The sequence below is a fragment of the Protomyctophum bolini genome (genome assembly GCF_963924005.1).
Source record: "Protomyctophum bolini genome assembly, chromosome: 21".
In the NCBI taxonomy this organism is placed as follows: Eukaryota; Metazoa; Chordata; class Actinopteri; order Myctophiformes; family Myctophidae; genus Protomyctophum; species Protomyctophum bolini.
In genome coordinates this window covers 6,493,249-6,510,004 of record NC_137882.1, presented here as the reverse complement: position 1 = coordinate 6,510,004, position 16,756 = coordinate 6,493,249, and the positions used below count along the sequence as shown (strand labels likewise).

At 41.8% G+C, this 16,756-nt stretch overlaps 2 protein-coding genes across 2 annotated transcripts in view; one reads left to right on the top strand and one right to left on the bottom strand.

Annotated features, from left to right (window-relative positions):
• Positions 1–16,756, top strand: part of LOC308336666 (glycogen debranching enzyme-like) — a 563,232-nt gene that overhangs the window by 415,545 nt on the left and 130,931 nt on the right. The window lies entirely within an intron of this gene.
• Positions 1–16,756, bottom strand: part of LOC308336044 (cadherin-7-like) — a gene marked incomplete at its 5' end in the record, with an annotated part of 171,659 nt that overhangs the window by 153,983 nt on the left and 920 nt on the right. The gene's annotated exons all lie outside the window — the stretch shown is intronic.

Here is a 16,756-nt window from a genome sequence, read left to right as displayed (position 1 = left end):
CTTTTTTGGGGGGTTATTCAAGCTTCATTGAAAATTGCATAATGTTGTTTGGCCACATATTTAATCATCGTACATCTATATACAAAACAAACTGTCAAAGCGTGCGAGAGGAGCGCGGACGCGCGAGTGCACCATGTCAATTGCGTCCAGTCAAGTCTGAAAAAGTCTTATGAATTTCAATGAAAGACAATGAGTATGAAGTTCCATGATTAACACCTGCAATTTAGACTCCTTAATGCAAACCATTGCAGGTTGGGATACCGGAGAACTCGCCAGTTTACCAAGTCACCACGGCGGAAAGTCTTCATCAATGTCTTCATCGTTATGCTAACATGCTGTCTTCATCAGTAGTATGTCAAACTCACACAGATGTTATAGTTACATTTCCAAAATTTTGTGCAATTAAATGGTCAGCTAGATGATGATAAAAAGGTGAGTATGTCAATACCAACGATAAGTAAGGCAAACCATTTCAGGAATTGTTTACTAATTAATGACATTGTTTCGGTACTTTGGTGTTTAAACTTTTAGGCATTGGTACTTTCTCTAGTGTTAACTCTAAACAACTATCCTCTCTCTCTGTCAATTCAATGCAATTTAAATGAAGGTGAAGTAAAACTAAAATGCACTATAAATGGTGGCGAGTTGGTAAACTGGCGAGTTCTCCGGATACCGCCCGGTTGCTTGTCACGATTTAAACATGGCAAAGAGAACACACAAATCATATTATACATTTATTTAGAATATTTCTAAATGCAAATGGCATCACGATGGCTGGATCATTTTAATTTGCTATATTGTCCATCCGCTGTATACCCGTTAAAGACTGCCAGTATACAGAGCACACAAATGACATGCAGAGGAACATAATCATGATCCATACTGTACATGATGGATGCACCAACGTATCAGCCACATAACGGTAGGCCTATGTAAGTCAGATGACACAGTACTGTGTTTTTTGTGATGAAACTTGTTTTTCTTGCTTGACGTCTAATAAAATCAAATCAATTATTTGCCATTATCGGTCAATATCGGCAAATGAAATTGACCTGCGTGCGTGCGTGCGTACGTACGTGTGTTTTCTGTGGTTCAAGGTGTAAGAAGACCACTGCAGTGCATGTAGGTCATTCAACGTCCCAACGGAAATGCAGCCAGTTTTTTAGGATTAGACTCCATGAATCATTATGACTATATTTAATTATAGTAAGAGGTGGCCCATGGATTATGTGCCCACATAAGACACTGGGTGTTACTACAGTTCACATCCCCGACACTCGAGGGGGGGGTGTGTGTGTGTGTGTGTGTGTGTGTGTGTGTGTGTGTGTGTGTGTGTGTGTGAGTCTCTACACACAATGAATGGGCCTATACATCTCTGAGATGTATTGTTTCTTTTACAGGAGTATTTCCTATTTTCTATACTTTTACTTCAATTCCACTACATCTCAGAGGCAAATATCGTATGTTTTACTACATTACAGTTATTTGGCACTTTTAGTTACTATACCGGTATCTATTTTGTGGATTCAGATTACCGTTACAAAATGCGTGCGTGAAGACATGAGAGAGGGGCGTCCCTTGAGCATACACTACCTACAGTTCAAACAGCTGCCGGTGTCAATAACAGTGTTTGTTGGAGACAGATTTGATGGTAGTTTTGCTGGATTTTTCAGGGTCCACCAAACGAGCGGTGGAGGTAATGCATTATGAATAATGCATTTCACAACCCACTGTATGCACTCAACACACCGATTGATTCTGAGGCAGAGGTGGAAAAAACAGGGAAGAGGAAGCTTGACTTTGCATTTGCAATGTATTCCTCTAAAGGAAGCATTTCAGCCACATGAGTCCCTGTAGTCCGGTGCACATCATAGCCGACGGACATTCTGTGAACATTATAATATCTGTGGAGAATATAAGTGGAGAAAATAGGCAAACAGCCTGCTGGAAATTGCAGCTATATATAATACAAGCTAGAGTTGTTCCGGTGTCATTATTGGAAAAAGGTGCAGATATACTGTCTAAATTGTTGGCATTGTATGGCGGATACCATGTAATTTTACTAATTAGACAGACAGACAGACAGACAGACAGACAGACAGACAGACAGACAGACAGACAGACAGACAGACAGAGGCATCGACCAATATGCAATTATCGGAATTGGGAAGAAAAAACGTTGCCAGTACATTTTCTTTTCAATATCGCAAAGCAACGTGCTGTGAGGTTGTAGAGCAGCTCTTTTTTTGCAATATTTAACGTACATCAAAGTATATACTTTAGAGTTAGAGTGGTTAAAGTCTCCCAGACACTAGCAGACTACCAATCCAACGGACGGAGGCATCAGGGTCAATATGAAAACCAATATCTGTTTCGTGGAGAGACGAGGCTGCTTTCATTAGTGACAGCGATTCTTTGTGGAATCTAATTAGTCATGCCATGAAAAATGACCGCCGTTCTATAATGCCTCATTACGTCTTGAGCAGAACAACTGGCGGGAATAAAGAATCGAATTCTTCTAATCTTAATGCTTGTGCTCCGCTCTGCCAAAGCCTGCACGCAATTGGAATAGCATACTTGATAAAGTACAGTTTCACCCAGCCAACAGGTACAATAGTCTCCAGGGGAACTCTTTTGTGATGAGGAACATTTACGACATCTAATCATAAATCATCTAGTGTTTTTGCACCACCGACTTCAAATTCGACACACGCGTCACAAATACGTTCTGACATCTGCATAGACTCCATATTTGGGCATGCCTGACAAATAACTCCATATATGGGCATAAAAAGGACACATACTGTGTAGATAATAACTGGGTGGGGCATGTATTTCCAACTTGCATCGTTCCAAGTAGGCCAGTGCCCAACGGGCACCACTCTAGTTTTAGCCGACTCCGCCCCGTTCGAGTTGCGACTCGATATGGACAGAATGGTAAATCATGTTCTTGCGAGTTCGTTTGCCCCATAGAGTTAGGTTTCCCCTATACTGCCACTCAAAGTGGCTATACTGGCCAATGACAGCACGTCCTTGCACAAGTGCACTGGCCAATGACTGCGCGTGTCTTTACTCAAACATGAAGGCGATTCAACACTCGCGGATGGGAGCTTTTTCTTTGCGATCACGTGATTTCCTGGTCCGTGGTTTCAGTGACAATGACACAAAGACAGCACTCTTGCATATCCGAAAAACCTCATGGGAGGTGCAAGGTTAGAGGCATAGACTTCAGAAAAGGGGAATAGACCTTCCAAGGAAGCGACTGCACACTCCATTAGAACACAAATTATTTATTTTCAAAATCTTTTTCCCCCGTATGTAACAGTATGGGTGTCAAGTCACAGGTTCATAGAAAAAATTTAAATAAAATATCAGATTTCAGTATCAGTGACTGAGGTAAACAAACGTACTGTCTGAATCACAGAGATCGTGGGCAGACAGACATAATAAAGACTATGTTATTGTGCATAACATGCCCCTTCAAGACAAAAGAAAAATACATTTTCCCCTCCAATCACAGAGATCGTGGGCAGACATAATAAAGACTATGTTATTGTGCAAAACATGCCCCTTCAAGACAAAAGAAAAAGAAATTCTCCCCTTCAAGTCCCAATTTAGTAAAGCCAATTCCCAAATCCCCAGCCTCTCTACAAGTACTCCATCTCTGCTAACCCCCACAATCAGTCATTGGGAGGGTGAAGAAAGCCTCAGGTCTCCTCCGATACCCGGGCCGTCAAGCCAACATCTTTCCAGTGACAGGTATCACTAGGGGGGCCGTAACGCATGTGGAGGTACACGCTATCCCCCCCACCTCCTCCCTCCCCTGAACAGGCGCCATGACCGCTCATTAGAACACAGATTCAAGGCTTCATGGGGTGTTTAATTTATAGAAAATAAGCAATTATCTGGGGGTGATGGAACCGGATAATGTTAAGGTGGGTTAATAATCAACTCAAATTTACCAAAAAAAAAAAAAAGGGAAACCGGGTAATTATTCAAAGCAAGATTATTTATCTATTTTCTACCGAAAATGAAATATTTCTCATAAATTGTTAAGCAAGCCCTGTAAAAAAAAAAAAAGAAAAGCACACGTGGCCATGGCCACGTATTCGCTGCATATGCAGGCTGCATTTCTCCTCTTTGATTCCCTGCATCATCATCAGATGAAGGCTTCCCTATAGTGGCCCCCAGAGGGGTCTCCGCACGCACGCACGCACGCAGCTCCCTGGGTATACTGAGATTATGATGTCCTCCCTGTCAGCTTGCATCACCCTCCTCTCCAGCTATACACATGCTCTCAAGCACTCCCCAGCTGCGTCGGTTCTTGTCCGCGACACCAGGGGAGGAGTGCGAGGAGGAGGACTGACCTTTGTGGTGGTTTTCCATCGCACTGGCGCTCCGAGACGCTAACCCGCTACGAAAAGGGAAAGATCTGATGGAATACTAATGAGGCGTCTTGCATGGCAACATGCTCCGTTAACCCCGGTGTAATCATCTGTGCATGGGACTGTAGACCGCGCCATGCCCACAATATACAGTACCTACACGCTTTTACTCAAGCGCTCAAGTATAGCCGGACTTTTACATCAGATTATTTCTACATTGCAGCTAGTATTGCTACTTTTGTAAGTAAAAATATCCCACCACTGGAATCGTGGCCATGGCTTGCTAGAGTTCTATGCCACTGATTTGTATCCGAGGGAGAAACTGCAATTTGATTGCAGTTACTGTACGTCGTACAGTATATTGCCTCGTTGACACGACACTGAACTGACGGCAACACTTGAGTTGATCAGTTTTAATGGACCATACAGTAGCACTGGTCTGTACAGTATGTGGCACTTGTGTTATTCTTCACATTACTGCATAGCCATGTGCCAATTAAAGCACACTCCTGTGAATGACAGCTCAGTGGCCTTGTGGTTAGAGTGTCCGCCCTGAGACTTAACTGGGAGGTCGGGGTTCGATCCCAGGCCGGGTCATACCAAAGACTATGGGCCCAAAATGGGACCCCGTGTCTCCCTGCTTGACACTCGGCATCAAGGGTTGGATTGGGGGTAAGTCCCTGCGACATACCAGCATCAAGCTGCCTCACGCTACAGAAACAGGAGATAGACTCCTGCCCCCATGGCTCGGCAAGGCTACTTACTAGTTACTACTACTACCTGTGACTGAACAAACACTCTGTTAGCAACAATTACTATCCCGATATAATGCTTTAACCTTAAACTAACAACAATTACTTTTCGGTTTAAACCCAAACAATATATCACTCACCCATACCTTTAAAGGTATACTGTATTCAAGTGATGGACCTATAATGAAACATCGGACATAAACCTAAACGGGCATTTCATTCGTTCACCTCCTAGAGGTCTCTCTCTCTCTCTCCATTTATTGGAAGAAAACCCCCCTTGTGAGTTTAAGCGAGGGTTGGGGGGGTTCTCGGGCTAATGCTGCCTGAATGCTGACTCAATTATAAGGCAGAATAAGTCCAACCCATTAATTGGATGGTTAGTCAGGCTGCCAATGTCCTAGACGTCTCTATAAATAAAGTGCGCTCGCTGCTGTGGCGGCACAAAGGTCTTGTCTGTTGTGTATACGCCTCGGTCTTTACATCATGTCTTCTCAAAGTGGGTGCCTTGACGCGAGTCCACGGGTGCCTCAGAAACCTTTGATAGTACAGAGGGTATGCGCAAAGTGAGTTTAAAGGGCCACTTCACCCCTTTAGCAACAAGAGCTTTTTGGTTTAATGTTTTTTTTAATGCTGTTTAGGACACAACAAACTCTTTCCTGGGGGGTTCAGATATTTTAGTCATGATGCCATATGGTCCTGTCCAAAAACCTGAAAATGTGGTCTCACTTATTTCCTGGACTACAAAGTCACACCTCCATGCAGCCTCCCCCGTCTCCACAAGCAGGGGATGTGCACTAAAGCATTATGGGCATTGTAGGAATTCAGAAATCCAGTCAACCCACTAGTCAACTCAAACACATACTTCATAATATTGTTCTGGCCATAGGGTGCAAATTTCTAATTGTGCTACTGGTATGTACTACAAACACTATTAACGTTGAGTGACTGCAGTTTCTTCCAGCGGTGAAACGTCCCTTTTTCCCTTTCAGTAGGCTGACAGAGAGATCATGGGGGGGTGACATGCAGTGAGGGCCGTCAGGATGGGGAATCGAGCCCGCGGCACACTGCCAGACTGGATTACCAGCCACGGTGCCTGGACCGCTGAGCCACGGCCCAGGCCATGAAATGTCCCTTTAATGTCGTTTAAGGTTGTTTAATTAATGCCAGATAGGACTTTTCTCTTTGGATGCTGCTGTCATGGCTAGAAAGTTGGGTTTTGCCACCCAGTAAGTGTTCCCTCATAACCTCCAGGTGTATGATGATGAGATTAAGCGTATATACCCTCTATTTCGGATTGATCAATGTCACTTTGGTTATTTTTTTCAGCCTACAGTACACCAAGTTTATTCAGCAAAATAATAACCAAAAAATATAACAATATAAATTAACAGTTTGACTGCGGAATTAATTAATCGCATTAATGCCCCGCTGACTGCCTAGATTTCACTGACCTTTGAAGAACCACCACGTCGAAATCATCGTTCCCTTTCATGAAAGTCCACTTTAAAACGCTGTAATCGCTTGTCGTATTGTTGAAAAATTATCCAAAGTGGCAATCAACAAAACACAGACTTCAAACGTATTAAAAACGCGGTTTTCTTTTTATTTTATTTCACATTTTAACCCATTCTGACCTGAGATCAGATTCATACGAGGTTTCCACTGGACACACACTGGTCTGATGAACCCATTCTGACCTGAGATCAGATTCTAAAAAAATGTCAGTCGTTCTTCGATTTTTCAAAAAATTGCAGACCTACAAGCTCATAGCGCGCCACTCGGTGGCGCGCTATGAGCTTGTAGATCTGCTATTTTTCAATAGCTAAAGCATAACATGATGCCAACACCAAAACGGGTTCCCGTTCAGAATGGGTTAATCATAATTTAATATTGTAGTAGGCATAAAGCTATTCTTTCACACGGATATTGCACAAAGAATGTGAAGAATGGATTAATGCCAAGACATCTTTGTTTGTTTTCACCACCACCAATGCTGCCTGGCTTACTGGTATACTTGATTTGATTTGAGGAATTGGCAAACAATACGACGTAATATTGAAAGACCATAAAAATCACACACACAAAAAAAAGTTTGCTTTATTAAAGCAAACATATTTTGCGGCTCCAAATTAAATTGTAATATTTTTTTGGTCCAAAAGTGGCTCTTTTGATAATAAAGGTTGCCTACCCCTGGCCCCTGCCCCAGCCTCGACCTCTTACAGGCTTATGCAAAGGTATCTTATATCTTAGATAGACTGTATGACTGTATTAGATAGCAGTTTATGTAGACTTATAGCATTTTATGTAAACATAGCACTATATACAGTAGTATATATAGTAGTATATATATATATGCATAGTTCATAATAGATATTACACTGTTACGTTCTTAGCTTACGTATGATTCATGTGATAACTACTTTGTATGTATATGATGTATTGCCATGCTTTTGTTCATCCTTAATGTAAGTCTGCTAAATGCCTAAATTGTAAATTATCAGCAGTCGCTGGCAAACATTATTACTACTTGCTACTGTATAAAAGGCTTTTGGGAAAGGGATACATCAACATCCATATAAAATCCATATAAAGTGAACAAAACCACATTTGTACAATGACAGCTAAATTATTACTTTGAAAGAACCACATGACATTGCTCCGACGTGCCTGCTTTGCTTATACAAATTACAAATTAAGAATTGCACATTTCAACGCTCGTCGCTCGCAAATATTTAGTCACATAGCCGGCTAGAGAATGTTAATCACATCATGTTTACCAGCAAGTGTTTGTTAAGTGGATGAGTCGCGCCGCAGCGTTGCTGCTTGTTTAACCCATTCTGACCGGGAACCCATTTCGGTGTTAGCATCATGTTATGCTTTAGCTATTGAAAAATAGCAGATCTACAAGCTCATAGCGCGCCACCGAGTGGCGCGCTACGAGCTTGTAGGTCTGCTATTTTTGAAAAATCGAAGAACGACTGACATTTTTAGAATCTGATCTCAGGTCAGAATGGGTTCATCAGACCAGTGTGTGTCCAGTGGAAACCTCGTATGAATCTGATCTCAGGTCAGAATGGGTTAAATATGAACGTCACCAATTTGAGCGTGGAAGCTTTCGTGTGCAGTCTGAGTATAGGCTCTTTAAGCCATTAAGACCGGGACAGCATCTGAGTCACTTTAGATGAGTTTAATCACTTTAGCCGTAATATTACACTTTGGCTATTGGAAAAATAGCAGATCTACAAGCTCATAATATCGTGGCAACGAGTGCAGCACTATGAGCATGTAGATCTGCAAATTTTGAAAAATCTGGGGAAAACAGCGTGCAAATCTCTCAACTCAAATGTCTTGCTTCTGGGGGTCCCTGGAACAAAACATTTTGAGATGGGGCAGGGGCCCGCGACCAAATACATATAGTTTTGGGGGTCCTTTGACACAAAGGAGTTAGAGCACGGATTGGAAACATTAGTTGGAAACATTAGTTATTCAGAAAACCGATTTAGTAGACATTTTTTGTAGAATCAGCCTCAAGTCTCAATGGCTTAAATATAGGCTTCTCCGGCTGGCTTGATGTGAGCTGCGGCTGATTCCAGGCCAGCACACTTACCCGAGGCATAGAGCCAAGGCATAATGAGACATGTGGTTGTGAAATCCACAATCTGACAGAATGCATTAAAGGGAAGCAGAATGCTGAAAGTGCGCCCGGGCCAAAGTCATCATTTCTGTATTCAACTATATCACATTTCTGTAAATCTAGCAACACATTTATGGAGTTATGGTTGCATTATTCACTCACATATTCCTACAGTTTACAAAGATGCTCTCAAATCCAGGTAAATATGAGCTATACATCAAATGCATAGAAATAGTATGATCTAGGATCATAGGTAGACCAAAGTATAATATCAAAAAACTATCTGTACATTGAAACTGTACACTATAGGATGCCAGGTCTACAAATGAACCTGGCTAGTCTGCATATAACGTGCTATATCTAAATTAAAATATTAGCCTTTACAGAAGCCTGCAAGGTCGTCAAGGCTAGGGCAAGTGCTACGGGCTGGAGTCTGAAGACTGTATGCCTACTGTATGTTAGACTGGCCTGTAGCTTTATCAGTGTGTGTGTGTGTGTGTGTGTGTGTGTGTGTGTGTGTGTGTGTGTGTGTGTGTGTGTGTGCTCATGTGCGCGCGCGTGCGTGTCAGGTTGCGCAACAGTGACACTTGGTGGTAAAAAAAACTGTATTTCCGTGCTCAGACATACAGACACAGGGACAGACATACATAGATGCATATAGGAGTGCCTAGCACCACTCAAAAACTGTACAATATAGAGATAGGAGGTCTCTACCCAACAGCGACAATATGGTAGCCACATGCAGAGTTGACTTCTATTAAGGTCGGATGAATGGCATACTATGGAAAGGTTGAGTGTTAATAGTCTGGACTTTGTCCTCTGCATTGAACCCATCCCAACTATTCGGAGCAGTTGGCAGCTATTGAACAGCGCCCATGGGGAGCAGAGTTAAGTGTCTTACTCAAGGACACAATGCCGGTATAGGAGCTGGGATCGACCGATCGAGCAATTTCAATGTCACTCAAAACTACGTTTCAGAGTTCAGACCTCCCAAAACAAACTGACTACTTCTTCTCAGCCTTACTTCCACCTAATGTCAACACATTTTGCTAGTTTGGGATGTCTCAGGGTAGAAGACATGTCTCCCCTGTACATACTGTACTGCATAGTGTTTTGTATTTGTTGATGACATGTATTATCGTGATAATTAGTGTGGTTTCAGTATAGGCAACCAGACTATGGTTATGCCTTAGTATAAGGCCTTAGTTATGCCTTAGTATAAGGCATAACCTATAAACATATAAGATGGAGCTGTGATGCAAATAGCCTGCATCCTCACTAAATCGTTTTTATGTGCACACACCCACCAGTTCATTAACACATTTTGTACATAATACGTCCTGAAACGTCATAAGGATTGGAACCGAGAGGTGCCTTAGACGTCTGTGGACGTCCTAGCGACGTCCAAACGACGCGGGGCGAGATGATAATATTCAGAATTATTCCTTCTTTTTTTTTTGGCATTTCGCTTTTCGCTTGCCGTATGCTAACGCTCTGTGCAAATATTAGCTTGTCATTGACTCCCATGTTAGCGCGGCGGAAAGAATGACTCGTATCTCCTGATCCAGGGCGCTCTCCGTGGTGATGAATGGATCGATATGCTGGCGCTGCGTTTCTGCTCCTCATCCGTCTCTCCCGCAAAATATGAACTCTTTTTGAAGCGTATATAAATATATTAAGATGATCGGAGATTTTGAGGTCACTTTGTCAGTCAACCTTTTTAAGAACGTATTTCCGGTTCATGGCTTTCAAAATAGAAGCGATCACTACTCTGGCGATTACTCTGGCGCAAGCAGCGCCTTTATTTTGATGCAGTTCCGGTACTAAATGTGTTAAGTATGCCTGGTTTGCCTGGTGGGTGGTGATGGGTGGTGATCCACCTGAACTGAAGCCGCACCCACAGCTGTTGTATGACAAAAGGGGGTGGGGTTAGGGGAGGGGATGATATTGTGATGTCACTATATCACCGTTTTTCTTTTCATTGGCACATTTGACTGTCAAGGTTTCAGCCTCCAGGAAGAAACCCTAAATACAATGGGAAGACATCATTGCACAGAACAACCACACCATGGGGTCTAATGACATACTGTCACCTTTAAACGCATGAAAAACAGGGGGAAAAAATGCACGACACTCCGTCTTCAAGTAAGCCTCTTGACAAACCATGAAGCCCCCGACTTAATTTATTCTGTATACACTTTATCTGGTTATGCGTGTGACATCGTCCTCAAACCCGGCCTTGACAACACATGCATCCAAATTGTATTTGTTTGCATTACATCCAAGTTGTATTTGATTGCATTAAACAACGTTAAACGACATTAAACTGACTCTGTCACTCACTTTGCCACTCGATTTGCCATTCACTTGCATGTGCATAGTTGCATACCCTCTATTGACAGAACGTGATAGAAGCTGGTGCGTTGCTCACTAAGGAGCCGTGACACGGTCAGGGTGACCTACCGCGACGTCACAGCACTGTGCCCTTGTGAGGAGGCCACACACACACACACACACACACACACACACACACACACACACACACACACACACACACACACACACACACAGACGTGTGACAGCTAGGATCTGAGAGAACAAACAAGGTGACAACTCCTCAAGCGCTGAGACCACACACACACACACACACACACACACACACACACACACACAGACACACACATACCTATACATATACTGACCTATACCTCTGAGAATTGGCAGATCCGATTTCTTTGCCAGATTTCTGAAAGGGCCAGGCTGAGTTTAGACATTCAGTTCACATGTAAAGACGTGTCATAAAAGACCCCTTGTAGAAGATTGGTCGTACAAAAGGGCCACCGCTGTTGAAAGGAACCCTGGGTGATAAGACTAGAGTCTCTAGGTGATGAGACGACGTCGTGCATATGAAGAGACGAGTTGAATTCATAACGTTTCCATCTAGACTTTACTCCGTTCATCATGGGGGACATTTTATAGTGGGGGAAATTTGATTCCCATGTGTTTTTGATTTAAAATTTTAGTTATAGAGGGCAATTATAATGTTTATTTAAAGCCATATAAGTCTTATCACCCAGGGTTCCTTTTAATGACTGGTTTAGAAAGATACAGGCACCTTCAAGGGTTTTCTCAGGTCTATTAGGACCCCCTTAGCTGAGAAAGAGATGAAGCAGGGAGGGACTGCGTTGCAGATTAAACGTTACATATTCTACAAATGTCTTCTAAATCGGTAGTTCTCACACTTCTCAAGATTTAAGATAAAATGTTCAAAAATAGCAGATGTGTACCAGCTCGTAGTGTGGCACAAAGTGAGGCACTTTGCGCTCGTCTCTCTATAAGCTCTTTTGATGATTAAGCAATAAAGTGGATGTGAATATTAAGCTTCCTCACTTCCGTTTCGTCTTTACAGTCTCGCAAATGTAGCAGAAATGGAAATATGAAGATATTTTAAAATATATTTTCGTAAACAAAAATGACAAACAGATGACTCGGATTTCAGGAGGTGTAGTTCCAGACTCTACAGCATTCAGAGATTGTGGAATAGTTGTGTTGCTATGCGATAGGTCTATTATACTCTTCAACACAAAACCTCTCCGACGAAGATAGCCGATCTACAGTAGTCTACATACTGTATCTCCTTTTTCTTTAATATATAGGGATGCTAGAGTTCAAGAGGTTAACGTGAAGAAAAGAGAAAAAAAGATGCAGCCACACCCCCCCCCCCCCCACACACACACACACACACACACACACACACACACATACACACACAGGACCCCCTAAGGCTCCCGGACTGCCTCTTAAAGACTGATGGTCTATTTATAAAGACAATCAAACTGAAACAACTATGTGAAACTAATTGCCTATGGCGTATTGCATAATTATCCGTTAGCAAGGTTGCAGATTATCTCAATCTCTCGTGTATGGGTGCGTATACTGTATGGCTCAATGTATTATAAATAAGCAGTCTATCTTAATCCTTTAAATTGAAATCAATTAGAAAGAGGTGTTTGCGAGAGGAAATTAAGGACTCAAACACCCTGATTTTCGGTGTCAGAACTAAGGTGTTGACTAAAGGGATGTTACATCCCATAGCTGCTGGTTAAACACTATGGAAGGATAAAACATGGGGGATATTACATCCCATAGCTGCTGGTTAAACACTATGGAAGGATAAAACATGGCAGGGTGAGGGTGCATAACACCAAACGTACTGTATTCACAAGTAGGTTCCCAAACCTTTTAGTTTATTCGGTAGCATAATCGGCCATATAAATGCCATATCGGTGTCGGATCGGTCTCAAAATAATCCAGATTATTTAATCGGTTTTCACCAGCAAAAAAATAATTAAATTAAAAAGTCATGAATGAGTTCAGTATAAAACAAAAGTTTCTAACAAAACGGGCCATTTTTTTTCTCCAACTTTATGTTGATGTGGCACTGATCAACTCCCTAACCCTAAACTTAGTCCTAACATAACCTCAGTAAAACCAAGAATACAACTAGAAGAAGTGCCCGAGGGGTGTGCATACAAGGTTTTACGCAGATTGGTGGGCTTGGAAGCCAATGAAAATCTATTATGTCTAGTCTAGTCTAGTATGAAAACTCTGAAAGACCAGTTTCGTTTAATGGCTATAAAGAGACTGTGCACCAATTTGCGTGAATGTTTGGACCACATCTGTAAGAGTACTGTCTATTGTGCAAGAAGCGGCCTCCTGGTGGCGGCTATAACAGGCCCATGTGAAAAGTTTGGGGGAGAGGTTCAGCTCTGGCATCCAGGGAGTGTGTGAGCAGAGTTTGGCTGGAGATTAGCTGTTAGCACAGACGGACACACGGACAGACGGACGGGAGAACGGAATGCAAAGAATACTCTCCCCATGCCTTCGGCTGGTGGAGACAATTACCAGTGGGGGCGAGCGATCTGCAAAAGAAATGGGGATGTGTTTTGGGGCGGAGCATTCCGGTTACCAATGCATCCCCTTGAATCTGGGCCCATTCTCTGACAGACAGGGAACTGCATGTCCACTTACAGTACAATAGAAAGCAATAGAAAGCCTAGCATGTGTGCTGTGTTTACACTTGTGTTGCCAGTCCCACTGCGAGAGGAAGGGATGCAGCAGGACTTCAAGTGGAGCGGATTCTAAGCTTCAATTTATTTTGAACTATATCTGCAAAAACATTCTGCAGATCAAAAACAGATCAGATCCGCGCAGGGATCATTTCAAAACGGAGCCAAGTTTCAGGATAACTATCTCAAGTCGACTTTGATGCCAACAGATAAAACCTACAACTTGGCTCCAGGAAATTAAGGTATTGGGTGAAAAAGTTGTAATCGACCGATATCGGTCTACAGAATATTGATAAAAAGAAATGTGAAGATACTGTAATATAATCAATGCAGCCTTATGATGTATAATCCCACGGAGGCACAGTAGCAGCATTAGGCAGAGGTAGATTAAGGTGAACCTGACACAAGTTATTGAGTTCAAAATGTCTAAATTGTAGCCTCGTTACTCTCGTAGCGAGTGTGTTTTGGGGTGAGCTTTCTGGCTGCCCTCAAAAGTGGCTACACTATACACAGTGGTGGAAAAAGTACTCAAAGGTTTTACTTAAGTAAAAGTAGCAACACTGTAATGTAGAAATATACACTGTTACAAGTGAAAGTCCGGAAATTCAAAATGTAGCCTATAGTACTTGAGTAATAGTACAAAAGTGTATGCATCAAAATGAACTTAAAGTGCCAACAGTAGAAATAACTCACTACACGGAGTGCCCCATTTATATCATATATCAACATCTTAAAACCAAAATGTTGAATTGTGGGTTTGAGCTCACATGCCCTTTTGATATAAATCAAAAAGGGGGGGTAACTACCTGTCAGTGGGGAGTGTTGGCTGGGAGGAGGAGTAGGACTAAGGCCCTGTACGTCCTCTCTGGGGGGGGGGGGGGGGGGGGGGTACTACCTGCACTATACCTGTATCGAGTGATCTTGGTACATAGAAGTTGATCTATTGAAGATTCTGACCTTCAAAGTACATCATTTTTGTTTTGATTGTATTGCTGTATTGTTGTATTGTTCTTTCTGCTTTGGCAATGTAAACGTATGTTTTCTCATGCCAATAAAGCCCTTTGAATTTAATTGAATTGAGTGGGGAGTGTTGGCTGATGAATGAATATATCGACATCCTAATACATCCCAATACTCAAATCGTGACAGGCAATTCCCCCAGTCAAAAAACACTTTGTTTGAAATAGACACTCATGTTTTCCAAGGTGTGATTTGGGGTCCTAAGGATGAATACAAAATCAACATCTTAAAAAAAAAAAGTTGAATTGTGGGTTTGAGTTCATCAAAAGGGGGGAGGGGGGTAACTACCTGTCAGTGTTGGCTGGGAGGAGGCGTAGGACTAAGGCCAAAGAACCCATTTAAAAATACCACTGTTGGTCTATAAAGCTTTGAATGGTTTAGGACCAAAATGCATGTCTGATCTTGAGCGATATATCGTGAACCATCCAGACCTCTTAGTTCATCTGGGAAATAAAAAGCCCTTTTCTGTGCCTAACACCACAAATAAACGTGTGGCAGCGGCGTTCCAAAATAGAAGATGCAAGACGTCTGGCTCAGATGCAATTTATCATGTTTATTTGAGAACGCTGAAATTGCATCTGAGCCAGTCTTGCATCTTTTATTTTGGAATACCGCTTTTTCCAATTAGTTGGTTCAGGAGTAGCTATTTTCAAAGCTGAGCGCCCACTGCCTCAACCAAGGGCAGTTTCCTCCAGGGGAGGCGTACCTGTGTTTCTTTCTTTAAGCGGTTTGTTTTCATCCATCACATAATTATCTGTAACAAACAAACAACTACTTTTATGCCACTCTTATTTTAAAACACAACAAAAGATATTTCCGTTTGCCGCTGCCTTTATTGAGTAAATGTTTTCCCTCTTCTGCACTGTATCCGTTATTTCTTTTTATTGTATAATTGTGTTTCCCTTGCTTGATGTTCTGTGTAAAGCAAATTGAATTTCCTTGTTGTTGAAATGTGCTCTGCAAATAAAACTGCCTTGCCTTATGCTTTATTACTGTATGAAGATAGTGTGATGACAAAGTAAATACACTTCTATTTCAGATACTTTTTCATGATGAACAGTTTTATTGCTATGTTGTTTTGTCACATCTAAAGATGCAAAAGTATTTGCTGTCTCTAAACCATGGTTTCTCAAAGTGGGTGCCGTGGAGGGTTGATTTTGTCAACTAATGCTGACAAAAAAAAAATCGTCGACTGGAAACTAAATGAAAACTAAGCTATGATGACTAAAACTAAGAATAAATATATTGACAATTTCGTCAACAAATAAAAACTAGACTAAAATGTTAGGAATGGACTATAGTGGACAAAAGATCTAGTATAAGTAATTTTACACTTGGTTCCATGCTGAAAATAGCCGATCTACAAGCTCACAATGTGTCACGCTGCGACACGTTGTGAGCTTGCAGATCGGCTATTTTCAGCAAGTGTAAAATCAGCCATTACGATGGCATCAAGGCCTGCCAAAATCTTATGATTTTTAGTACACTAAAACATTCCAGGTGACTAAAATGTGTCTAAAACTAAATGAAACTATTCAAGAGACTATGACCAACACTAAAATGAATATTTACTGTACTGTACTGTACTGTACTGTACTGTACTGTACTGTACTGTACTGTACTGTACTGTACTGTACTGTACTGTACTGTACTGTACTGTACTGTACTGTACTGTGACACTTGGTGGTCAACAAACGCTATTTCCATACCCAGACATGCAGACGGTACTCGGACATAAAACATATAACCATTGCCTTCATGGTGTTTCCAGAAGCAAGAGGAGAAGATTGTATCACTCTGTGTGATTAATAATAATTATCAATAATGAACACATTCTTTGATTCATTCAGTCTACACATGATATCTAAACATCATGAAATCCTCAGTACAGCAATC